Source organism: Triticum aestivum, chromosome 1D (assembly GCF_018294505.1).
Source record: "Triticum aestivum cultivar Chinese Spring chromosome 1D, IWGSC CS RefSeq v2.1, whole genome shotgun sequence".
In the NCBI taxonomy this organism is placed as follows: Eukaryota; Viridiplantae; Streptophyta; class Magnoliopsida; order Poales; family Poaceae; genus Triticum; species Triticum aestivum.
The window spans coordinates 467,142,899-467,153,803 of record NC_057796.1 but is presented as its reverse complement, the minus strand read 5'-3'; positions in this window follow the sequence as shown (position 1 = coordinate 467,153,803).

Sequence of the window (10,905 nt, the reverse complement as noted above, 5' to 3'; positions counted from 1 at the left end):
TTACCGGTCCGCTCAACCTCGCCGTCGCGGCCCACATCGAGTCGGAAGATCTGCTGCCAGAAATGGGCGTGCCCCATCACTGTGAAATTGTGGTCGAGGCCGGGGCGGAGCCACATGATGTCGGCGGGGTTCGTGAAGAGCCAGGCCAGCCTCCCCTTGTTGTGCAATGGAGCGATCCGGCGGCGGATGAAGTCTGCCCCGATCATCTCGAGGGTGAGCCCGGCCTCGGTGAGCCGAAGAATCCTGGTGGTGGCAATCATGAGCTTCTTGTCGTCGGCGTCGACGTCGCTCCAATCGCTTCTGTGGACCGGCGGCGCCCGGCGAACTTCGCAGAACACCGGTGGGTCCTTCTCTTCGATCCAGCACCACCGGCCCCGCCATTCTTCCCACCTCTCCTTCATGGCGCCCTCCGGGTACGCTCCCTTGGTCCTTGGGATCTAGGTGATGCAACCAGAAATGGCGCCTCCCGTTTGGATCCGAGGGAAGAAGTAATGGCGGAAGAGCGCCGTGTTGGGGTGCACCCCGGCGAATCCCTCGCAGAGGTGCGCGAAAAGGGCCATGTACACCACCGCATTTGGGGTAAAATCCAAGAGGCGGAAGCCAAAGGTATGCATGATGCCGCTGAAGAAATCGGAGAAGGGAGGACAAAGCCCGCAGGAAAAATAGTCGACAAAGAAGGAGTACCGATTTGGGGCAGCCTCGGCGCAGTTGGCGGGGATGACGCGCGTGGCTGGATGCCCCGACTTCTCTCCCCCATCTTCACCCCCCACAGGGGCTTGAAGGCTTCCCGAAGCTCGAACACGTCAACTGTCGAGGGGAAGAAGGCGGACTGCGTCCGCTGCACCGCCAGCGCACTCTCCGGCGGCTCCGCCGCTCCGGCATCCTTGGCCACTCCCTTGCCCTTGGTGGATTTTTGCGCCATGGTGGCTGGGGGAGGAGGGCAAGAAACAGAGGACGGCGGGAACGCAACGGCGTGGAGCAAGAGTGAAGCTTGGGGAAGAAGAGGAAGGCGAATGGAGACTTCCGAGATTGGGGTTGTGCGAAGTGTAAAAGGAACAGTGCGCCCGCGGTTATCCCTTTTTATGGGGATGGTGCGGGTCGCGCTGCCCATTTACTGCGATGTGACGCATGCGTGCAGGAACCACCCCACGCATGCCGCCCACGTCACGCGCGCCCCTCCACGTCACGCATTCAACGCATGACGTAGGAAGCGCAGCGCATGAAAAGTATTACCGCGGTAAAAACCGCCCCGCCTGCCCGCGCACCGTTTTGGGCCTGGCCCAACAATGTGTCGCGCTTATGTGTGGCCCAGCTCGGGGGCTCCTGTTGGTGTACAAAAGGAAGGGGCGCACCTTGGTACCCCTTTACCTGTGCACGGGCAGTCGAAGCCATACCCACGGCCACACCAAGCAGAGCAGGGGAGGTGAAACAAGGCAAAACCGAAGCCCAAGACATCCAGGGCAACGCCAAGACCAAGAACGCAAAGAAGCAGAGGGGCGGAGCAGTTTCCCCCGGCAAGACCCTTGCCAGGGACTGCCTCAGCAGCCCCGGCAAGACCCTTGCCGGGGCAGCGCGCCCAAACACCAACAGGGCAAGCCACCCTTGAGCTCACGTCCCCAACACCATCAGCCACGTGGGGCCAGGGCTCGGGAGGCACCTCCGTGGTGGCATGCAGATCTTTGTGAAGACATATTCAAGATCAGATGAGGATTAGAAGACAACGATCCTCGACAAGATCCTTGCCGAGGAGAGCCACGAGACCCCCGGCAAGATTCTTGCCGGGGACGACAGCACGCCACGGCAAGACCCTTGCCGGGCCCCCCGGCAAGATTCTTGCAGGGGACGACAGCACGCCACGGCAAGACCCTTGCCGGGCTCCCCGGCAAGGCTCTCGCCGAAGACGCCAGCGGGGCCACTGCCAGACCCGCACCAGCCAAGTCTCCACCGCCGTTCGCATGCAGCTGCCAGCCCAAACCAGCCGGGCAGGCACTTGCGTGGCAACATGCAGCTTCCAGGCCAACCAAGCAGGCGCCTGCGTGGCGGCATGCAGATCTTCGTGAAGACCCTACCACTGCGCCACCTCAGCTGCCTGCCTGCCTACATGGCGCCGCACGCATCGCTGGCCAGGGCGCGTGTCGAAGCGAGGAGGAGCGGCGACGGACGGGACGGGCCTCGCCCCCGTCCCCGATAAAGCTAGGGGACACCTCAGCGGCGTATTAAATGCGACTTGTCCTGTAATACGAGCGATAAGCTCGCAATACTGTACGCCTTTCCACCTCCTGTATGCCACTGTGGCAGCCCCTTTCGCCTATAAAAGGAGGCCCATGGCATACTGGAGGAGGATTCGGCTCTTTCGAACCACGCGCTCACCATAGCTAGTTCGAGAGCTCAAGAACTCTCTGAAATATACCCACCAATGCAGGACTAGGGTTTTACGCATCCTCGCGGCCCGAACTGGGTAAACGATCCTTGTTCTGACTACTGATCCTGCTCTTCTTGCAACCCTGCGCCCCGGCAACCGTAGTAGGGATTCTTGTGATCCCATAGGTGTCGTTCCACACCGACAGCCATGAAGGACGTCGTATCCGGCTGTGGCCGACTGAGCCAGTTCCGTAGAGTTATTTCGGTTTGGTGCAGCGACTAGTTGATGCGGTGCCGCATATCGACGCCGTTAAGCGGTCAACATGCATTGAAGGTGCACGGATGGCCTTTGCCCGTGTCAAGACATATTGGGCGAAGATGAAGGCCACCGATATTGCGGCAAAAAGTCCACCCAAGGGCAAGGAGCATCACACGCCAGAGCATTATTTCGAGGATGTCTTAGAGGGTCCCCGCTTGATAGAGGGTCAGTGCTCGAAAGAGATGATATTCGAGTGAAGTGTATTGATATTGTAAAAGCAATATTATGATATTTTAAAGCTATGCCTAGAAGTTTTGGCTCCTCCTGTGCGGCCGTTTTTGTATAATCCGAAAGTTTTCCAGTCGTCGGCTTCAGCCCCCTCGCATAAAATACGGGGGTGTTCGGAAAAGCACTTGATCACTCTTGACCCAACGTCTTGGTCCGTGAAGGAGGTGTCAATGCGCTGAACTAGGCAATCGGACTATTGGGCTTTAGCACTTTCACTTAGCCATGGGAGTTTGACGGTGGGTCTACGTTATAGCCCCTGGTATGTACGCAGTTTCCGAATACGGTGCGTTACATGGGTGACCAGAAGAACGGTCCTTCGTGTAATACGGAAGGAATCGCGAAAGATTCTAATAAGTCATCGAGTGGTTCACCAGCTCTCGCCGCATCATGATAGTCAGTTTTCGGCTTTCTCTACTGAGGTGCTCATCCGGGTAAACCGGGGCACAATCGCAGTAGTTCTCCCTTTACTACCCCAGCCGATATATCGGAACGTAAGGTAGTAAGCACAGGAGCCGGGCAACCCAACTATTGACCAAAGACATGATTCGGAGCTGATGCATATAAGGCCAAAATCACGACGCCGAAGTGTGCTATAAAGCTGTTCAGACTTGTCGGCAACTCATTTGTTCCCATATCAAGCCCCTGGCAACCTGTGCGGAGGTGCGAGTGTGAAACAACCGGGGAAATTCAGCTCTTTAGAAAAGCGAATACTGGATACGGATTATGTTCACTGGGACCTGATCGATATGTCAATTGCCATTTTACAAATAGTAACGCCACGACCGAGGCTATTTGACATGCCAGTGGTCGAAGGCTTGAGGGAGAAGGCACTTTACAGGCTCGAAATAGAGAGTGCGGTCTACACAAAATTATTTGGACCTCCTGTCGCACGTCTGCGCCGCCTTGCCTCGGTGAAAGGATTCCTTTAACAGGAATAACCTTTGGGTAAGTGTATGAAGCCGAACTCCGAAAGAGTCTGTGGGATGACCAATATTTGAGTCACCTGTGATAAAATAGAAAAAAAGTTAGAAAGGAAAAGAAGGGAATGGGAGTGCTTGTAGGCTTGCCCGTATTGTGCCTCCGCCGATGACCAGGGTATTTCAAGTACATAATTAAGCATGCGCGGTATAAACTTCGCGTGATTGTGAGGCGAACGACGGAGGCCGAACTGCTAATCCAGCTCTGAGATAGATCGGTTCCATTTAATAGAGACCGATGGCTTAATGGCCGATGAGTTGTGCGGCTTAACGGGGCCGCTTTGTACTTCGGCTATAATAGTCGTAGTACGATCATCTGTACGGAGGGAGTGTTCCGTATTTCCATTTATTATTATGACGCCGCGTGGACCGGGCATTTTAAGTTTTGCGAAGGCGTAGAGTGGGACCGCATTAAGACGAGCAAAAGTGGTATGCTCTAGAAGTGCATGGTAGCCACTATGAAATGAGGCAATATCAAAGGTCAAGCCCTCGCTTCAGAAGTTGTTTGGCGAACCGAAAATGACTTCCAGTGTGATGGAGCCCGTGCAGTGAGCTTCTACGCCGGGTACTGCTCCCTTGAGGATGGTTGTGGTGGTTTTGATTCTAGAAGGATCAATGCCCATTTTGTGGACAGTGTCTTGGTAGAGTAGATTAAGGCTACTGCCGCCGTCCATAAGGACTTTCGTGAGATGGAACCCATCGATAATTGGATCGATGATCAGAGCTGCCGAACCTTCGGGACGTATATGACTAAATTTTGGGGGAACCCGCTCTATGGCGTATGCATCCCGTAGTGCGCGCGTGTGCTCCCTGTAGGGGTGTGCGTCACATATACCATGTTTACGGTTCTCACTTCGGGGGAAAATTGCTTCTGAACCCCGGTATTTGGCTGGCGAGTCTCTTCGTCGTCGCTGTCACTGGGCGGCCCCTTCCCCTTGTGTTCGGCATTAAGCTTGTCGGCTTGTTTGAAGACCCAGCATCTTCTGTTAGTGTGAGTAGCTGGTTTATCAGGGGTGCCATGAATCTGGCAGGGCCGATCCAATATCTTGTCGAGATTGGATGGTCCGTCTCTATTTGCCTTGGATGGCTTTTTCCGTTGACCGGGTTTGGAGCCGCTGAATCCGGCGTTGACCGCTGTGTCTTGCGTATTTCATTACTATTACGACACTTGTGTTTATTGTGTCGTGGCTTACTGTTGCCGTCTCGGACTTCGGAAGTGCCCGGATCGCTGGCGCTGTTGCTCCTACGAGCGAGCCAGCTGTATTCTCCCGTGCAAAAGTGGGTCATTAGAGCGGTAAGGGCTGCCATGGATTTTGGTTTTTCTTGACCGAGGTGGCGCGCGAGCCATTCATCCCGGGCGCTGTGTTTGAAGGTCGCGAGGGCTTCGGCGTCCGGACAATCGACAATTTGGTTCGTTTTAATTAAGAACCTAGTCCAGAGCTTTCTGGCTGACTCTCCGGGCTGCTAGATGATGTGAATTAAGTCATCGGCATCTGGTGGCCGGACATATGTACCTTGGAAGTTATCGCGAAAGGCGTCTTCCAGGTCTTCCCAGCCGCCAACGGAGTTCTCTCGAAGGCTGTTTAGCCAGTGCCGAGCTGGTCCCTTTAGTTTTAGTGGGAGGTATTTAATGGCGTGGAGATCATCACCGCGGGCCATGTGGATATGGAGAAGAAAGTCCTCAATCCATACCGCGGGATCTGTTGTTCCATCGTATGATTCGATATTCATGGGTTTAAACCCTTCTGGGAATTCGTGCTCCATCACTTCGTCGGTGAAGCAAAGTGGGTGTGCGGCGCCTCTATATCCGGCCACGTCACGACGTAGCTGGGATGGAGTCTGTCTGCGGTTCTCGGCCCGGGCGTGAGTATGATTATTGCGTCTGGCTAGGTAGTCGTTGTCGCGTGTCGGGGGGCGTCCCCGTGATCCATAGATCGATCTGTTCTGACCTGCTCTACTGTCCAAGTCCTGCCGCAGGTCGTATATACGTCCCCGAGCTGTTTTATCTCTGCTTTTATAGTGAGGTGGGGCGGGCTGGTGTTCGGCTTGAGTTGCCGCTTTATCCCGACCACGTGGTGGTCGGTCAGCCGCATTGCGCGATGATGGTACGGGCTCCAGCGCCTCATCATCGAACTGAGGTAGCAATTTGCGCTTCGGGTAACTTTTGGCTGGGCACTTAAGACCATATTCCTCGGTTGCCAAGACATTAGTCCATCTATCGTTGGGCAGATCTTGATCAGCTTGAAGCTGCTGCTGCTTCTTTTTTAGGCTCCTTGCAGTGGCTATTAGCCGGCGCTTAAAGCGCTCCTGCTCAAGTGGTTCCTCAGGCATGATAAAATCCTCGTTGCCAAGGCTCACCTCATCCTGGGAGAGCGGAAGATAATTACTATCCTCCGAGTCTTCGTGTATGGCCTGTTCGTCAGGGCTAACTTGTCCGTCTTCCCGTTCGTCCTGTTCGGAAGCTGCCTCAACGGGGTCTTCATTGTCTTCGACACCGTCTGGAGTGTTATCTTCTCTTGTGCCGGTATCGCTGTCTTTTGCACGGCGTGATTTAGAGCGGCGCCGCTGACGTTGGCGTTTTGGCTGTATCTCAGGAGGTTTATCCTCAACTGGATCCTTCTCGTTGTCGCCGTTGTTCTCTTTAGGTGTGTCCACACTACAAAAAAATACACTTCCGTGATGATACGTGTTTGTCACAGTAGGTCACGTTTTTTGTCATGCATGTACATCCATGACAAATTTATGACAGAATCAAGATAGTCATACCTGTGCTGTCAAAGAAGTGTTCCATGACATTACCAAAATTATCATCACGGAAGTGTCCACTTCCATGACGATAAATCGCGCGTCACAGAAGTGCTTTCATCAAGGGTGACCGACACGTGGCATCCACTGTAACGGAACGCCGTTAAGCTATCGGGTCCGGTTTGGATCCGATAACCCGTTAATAGCCCCGACCAATGGGGATTTTCCACGTGTAAAATCATCATTGGCTGGAGGAAACACGTGTCGGCTCACCGTTGGGACAGATGTCATCCACTCATTGGACCCAAAGCGCCTATGATACGTCGACACGTGGCACGGCCCAACAGAGGCCCATTCCTGTGAAAAGGCCGGCCCGTTTGACTTGGTCAAAAGGTGGCGGGCCGGCCCACGGCAAGCCTGTTAACGGCCTGTTCGCATATAGCCCATTTACAGCCCGCTAACCCAGGGCCCGTTTACGGCCTATCCGAATTAGGCCCAGTAGCGTCATCTGGGCCGTCCAATATAATTCCAGCCCGTTTTAACTTCCGGCCCATGTATGGCCCATGACGTCTTTTGGCCCATATGAGGCCCTTAGTAACCCTCGGCCCATTAACGGCCCGTGGTAAAACTGGCCCGTAATGAACAGTGTATCACTTTATACCCATTAACGGCCCATTATTCCGTTGGGCCGTTTCCAGCCCATGTTATCTTTCGGCCTTCTCAGGGCCCATTTATTCTTGGGCTCATTTCCAGCATTCGTTTACTTTCGGCCCGTTACTGTCATTTTCTGCTTGTGGGCCAAATACAGCCCGTGGTTACAGTCGGCCCGTTTGTGGCCCGTTAATACGTTGGGCCGTTTTCATAGCGTCATCAAATACGGCCTATTAACGACGGCCCGTTATGGTCGGCCCATGAACGGACGATTTCAACTCTAGCCCATTTACGGCCATAATGTGGTCTGTTATTGGCCCATGTTTGGCCAACCGATCATACGGCCCGTAGAAGGCCCATTGATGATACGGCCCGTAGAAGGCCCATTGTGTCTACGCCCCGTAGAAGGCCCATTGTTTCTACGGCCCTTAGAAGGCCCATTGTTTCTACGGCCCGTAGGAGGCCCATGTTAACTACAGTAAATATGTAGCCCATTGTTAATGTGGCCTAGTTTTAAAAAATAGGTTATTCCGGCCACTAGCAAACCGCGGAAAAAGAACTGCACTGACTACAAGAAAACAAATAAACAAGACAACGGAAATAAATAAGCAAGCAACTTACGCTAGGCTATCACGGCTATTACACATATTACATCCACTGGGCATCAAAGTTCGCCACAAGTGCAAATATAGGGAACAAAGCAGCATATAAACGCCGCAGCAAAACAAGTCCAGAACTGAAACCACTTCAGAAGAGCTCAAGAAACAATATCCTGGGTACCCATAATGCTGGCAAGATGCTTAGCAAGCTTATTAACTTTCTCTTGTTTGGCGCTTAAATCCTCCAGCACTTGCTGTTGCACCAGAAAGTATGCATCTGAATTCTGCAGGGACTTCCTCAGTCCTTCGGCTTCCTGTCGCATAACATCTGATCGATGTCTTTCAACTTGAAGTTGAGACTCAAGAAGCCGAACTGATTCAGGCAGCGAGTTCGAAGAGCTGGTGCCAGCAGTAGTAGCCAGTAACTCGAACACTACATCAAGACAGGACTTTGGGGTTGTCTCAGTGTCTTCAATATAGTTTTTATCAGCTTTCTTGGAGAACAACAGGGATGTCTCACTATCTTGAACCTTATCTGCATTACTTCCTTTACCATTGCATAACGGGGTACTCTTCTCCAATATTTTATCCGCGTTCTAAAGGAGAAACAAACAAACACATCACAGGTTTACAATGTAGTATATGAAACTCATTTTGGTAAACCAGTTCAGTAGTAAGGTGGACAGGATAACAGCATGAAACAAACATATATCTATGTAGTATGGTCACTGTATGGTCTATATCATTCTAGTTTATGTTGCCAAATCAAGATAGATACAGTTCGAATCATATCTATTTAAGACAAAGCAGCATAGACAGAATATAAGTGTGGGAAACTACACAGCAATAACAACACTTGTAATGTGCATGGCATGAGAACATAACTGTTTATTCAATTGAAACTGAAATCAACATAGAGCAAGTTACAACAGCAAACACGTTAAAGAAACAGGTTTAAAACATACCTGTTGCGCCATTGGAGTTTCAATTGCATCCTTCAAATTTGAAATTAGTTGGTATGAGTAAATACAGTGATGCAAGAGCAAAGTAGTATGAACCATAGCTACGGAACCTGACCTGAGAACAATTCTTCTTCTGCTTTAAGCGTTGACTTGGGGTTCGGAGTGGTGGTCCTCGTGCTTTGGGCACTGCAGTTGCCTTACTAACTGCTCGTGTTTGGGTGCTCTGTGGTGGAGACGGTGCTGTGTCAACGGGAACTGGGTTACTATCTGCTGGGGTTGGGGTTAGAAGGGGTGTAGCTGGTTCTCTGTCCAACTGGGTAGGGGTACAATCTGCGTGAGTCTGGGTTATGTGTGGTGGGGCTGGTTCTTGGGCAAGTACAACCGTGGTTCTATCTCCATCGACAGGTAGCACGATCTTTTCTGAAGACCGTGTTTTTACTCCCACAGATACTGCCATCACCCCCTCCAATTGAAATGGCTGATAAACAAGAAAAGTAATTGAATGTACAGACATTGTAAGATAGACAGGTGCAATGGATAGTAGGGAAGAAAACAGGGCATGAAATAATTCACATTTATGTTGTCTAACCAAACAGAATAGCAGGACATAATTTCAAATATATGATGGCTAATTAAACAGGATAGCATGACACAATTTCACATGTATGATGGCTAACTAAACAGGATAGAATGACATACTTCAAAATATGATGACTATGTAAACAGGATGACATGATATAACTATACGATGTGTCTATTAAAGTGGTTGGCATGCCATAAATCACAAACATGCCGTCGATGGAAACATGATGGCATGATATAATTCACGGATAGAATGACATAATTCAAAATATGATGACTATGTAAACAGGATGAGATGATATAACTATATTATGTCTTTAGAAAATGGGTTGGCATGCCATAATTCAGATACATGCTGTCTATGTAAACATCATGGCATGATATAATTCAAATATATGATTTATATACTAAGGAAGTGAGCAGAGGGCAATCGCATATATGATGTGTCAACTAAGGAGATGGCATTCAATATCGTGTATATGATGTAAAAACTAAGCATTGCAATACAACATATGCATGATATGAGTAATATAACCCTGCCAAGTTTGAGCATACACCTCAGGGGGATAATAGGACTGGTCATCTGCCTCTGAATCCTCCTCTGAAGAGCTATCTGTAACCAGCAACATATCTGCTTCAGCAGGTAGCATTGTCTGCTCTGAAGACCTTGTTTTCACTCCAGATTTCTCCATCACCAATTCAAATGGCTGATGCACAGGAAGAGCAGTTGAATATACAAACATTGTCGACAAAAGCAATGAGAAATACAAAAAAAGGACGGCATGATATAATTCACATATATGACGCTTGGCTAAACAGCATGGCATTGCATAATTCACATATATAATGCCTTGCAACAAGATAGCATTGCATAATTCACATATATAATGTCTTGCAACAAGATGGCATTGCATAATTCACATATATGGTAATTAGACACTAAACAGGTGGCATTCACACAAATCATGTCTAAACTAAGCAAATGACATAGCAATGCAAGATACCATACGCACGATATGAGCAACATAACCCTGCCAAGTTAGAGCATGCACCTCGGGGGGGGGGAATAGGACTGGTCATCTGTCTCTGAATCCTCCTCTGAGGAGCTATCTGTAACCAGCAAGACATGCGCTTCGTCAGATAGCATTGTCTGCTCTGAAGACCTTGTTTCCACTCCAGATTTTTCCATGACCGTGCCGAATGGCTGATGCACAGGAAGAGTAATTGAATGTACTAAAATTGTTGACAAATTTAACACGTAATAAAAAATGATGTCATGATATAATTCACATATAAGATGACTGGCTAACCAGGGTGGCATTGCAAAATTCACATATATGATGCCTGGCTAAACAAGATGGCATTGCATGATTCACATATACGATAAAGAAACTAAACAGATGGCATTGACACAAAGCATGTCTAAACTAAGCAGATGACATCTTTGATGTATACAGTAAGCAATGCAAGGCACCATATGC